Genomic DNA, 2,505 nt, shown 5'->3' on the forward strand with positions numbered 1-2,505 from the left:
AGGGAGGAATCACATCAGTCATTCCTGGACAATTACCCCTGCATGTGGACTGCTCCTACAGGCTCCTGCACCTGCCATCTCCATGCCTCTGCTGATGCCCTGCTTCCTGGCAGCAGTGTCCCTCCTAAGCTGCTATTCGTACCCGTAAAAGTCCCACCACCACCCTCCATGTTCTACTTCAAACTCTTTTTTCCTCTGAGCATAGGTCTCAGAAATGCTAGTTTTCAAGCAGGAGGTGAGTCTACTTGGATTCCCCAAGGACCATGCTGTGTAAGCGTCCCTCTAATCACAGGGCACAGTGCTCTGGTCACAGGGTCCGACCCAGGAATGAGGAGGGGAAAATCAAAGGCCCCCTGCACCCACTGTTGAGAATCCTGCGTAGTCAACCACAGCTACCCAGGGAAGATCCAAGCCCCAGAGGGAGTCAGCTGACTGTGGGTAGGGAGGGTGCTGCTCTGGGTAGTGAGGACACCGTACAGCACTGAGCCTGGTCATCCAACACTGCAGGGGAAAGAAGCCACCCACAGAAACCACAGACAGTAAATGCTCTCTGCATGAGAGCCCCAGGGTATTTGGGGTGGTTTACAAGGCTCCTGGAATAGAAAACACCTCAGGTAATTCTCTGACCCTGGAGGCTGGATGGCTAGCCTCCCTCTGTGGAAAAGAAGCTGAGGTTGTGGGTGGGGTGTACTGGATCTGCCCAAAGACAATGACTGAGCAAGTCTGGGCCAGGGACAGAGCCCTGAGGCTGTGAGGAGGGCATACTTCCTCCTGGGGTGAGCAGCTTTCCAGCTGTTTTCCATGAGGAAATCTCATAGGGAAGAGCTCATACTCTGACTCCAGAAAATATCAACATACCCAAAGAAAGACAGCCCAGCCACGTTTCCATGAGAGGCGATAAACAACTACAGGGAAGAAACAACAGACCACGCTGTGTTTCCAGGGAAGCTATAAACGAAGGCCCCAGACAGTGAAGCAGGCGCAACTCCATCTTGGAGGAGCACCTCCCTAATAAAATGTTAAATCCCGATGACTAGAAATTTGCCTTCTCCTTTGGCCTAAGAGCAGAGTGAATTAACACTCTTGTTGTCTTTAAACCCCGCTTCTCTTAGTTGCCTTAAGATACAATCTCCAGTCATGGCCTTGCCGGGGAGCCAGCGAGACCAGTGAGATGCCATTGTGTTTATGAATGATTAACCTGCTTACTTGCTTCTTCTGTCTCTGTGATGCACTTTTGCTTGCTTTTACATCATAAAACCCTTCCCCTACCCTTTCAAGCCCAACGCTCTTTGTTCTTGTGATTGCCGGATCAACTTTGTCGGGACTAGCTTAGCATGAACACGTTTCTCTGAGTAGGGAAGGCTGTGGATTAGAAATAGACACAATAACAAACACACAGAGACACACAAGTATAGAAAAGTGAGGATCGGGTGGGCACAGCTTCTCTGATGGAGAAGTCGTGACCAGAACTAGCCTCAGGTTTACTCTTTTATAGGGCAGAAAATGGGGGAAGGGGAAAAAGGGATGCAAAAGGAATGGGGAAGAAGGAAGTGAAATGCAAAGAGAATAAGAGAGGAGGAGAAATTACTTTGCCTTTTTTTTTTTAAGAGGTTTTTTTCTATAGGGCGTGTGTGCTTGCCAGACAGAGAGAGACACAGAGACAGAAAGCGAGAACTCACCCCCTGGGAGGATGGTCATGCCGCAATCCCTTCTCCTCCATTCTCCTCTCTGGATCTTGGGCATGCACACATACGCACCAGGTGTGAGTTTTAAGTCACCGGGCCCGAGACGCGAACTGCTGTCGACTACGTGCGAGTCCAGCGACATAGCCATTACGCTAACTGCTGGTCCCCAGGAAGGAGAAATTAGAATGTAAAGCAAGTTGTTTTAGGATGTAAATCCTGTGAGGATGTGAAAATGACTGGCACCATATCATTTCTCTGATCTTTTTTGGGGGACAATCTGATAAACGCATGTGACTTTTTTAAGCTCGATACTGGGCAGTATTGAGGTATTGAGTATTAACAACAACAGGAAGACAACCATGGACAACAGGCAGATACTGTTATTTTTCCCTTTTATAAACACCCCTCACCTTGCACTTGGGGCTGTGGGATTTTGAGAGACATGAGCCCCCTGTATGCTCAGCTTAATCAATAAACTCCGATAAATTTGGGTGTGTCTGGATGTCCTCTTATTTCTCATTGATTAGACTGTAACAAGAGGAGGCTCCTCACTGAACCCTCCTTTTCCACCTGCTCCTCTGACCTGCTCCATACTCAGCCCGCCAGATCTATGGGCTGCTATGGCTATTCCAGAGGCTGTGGCTCCAGCTGTGGGGGCTATGGCTCCGGCTGTGGGGGCTGTGGCTCCAGCTGCTGTGTGCCCGTGTGCTGCTGCAAGCCCGTGTGCTGCTGTGTGCCAGCCTGTTCCTGCTCCAGCTGTGGCAAAGGGGGCTGTGGCTCCTGTGGGGGCTGCAACGGGGGCGGTGGCGACCGCGGAGTC

The sequence above is a fragment of the Tupaia chinensis genome, unplaced genomic scaffold, assembly GCF_000334495.1.
Source record: "Tupaia chinensis unplaced genomic scaffold, TupChi_1.0 Scaffold000047_1, whole genome shotgun sequence".
Taxonomy (NCBI): Eukaryota; Metazoa; Chordata; class Mammalia; order Scandentia; family Tupaiidae; genus Tupaia; species Tupaia belangeri.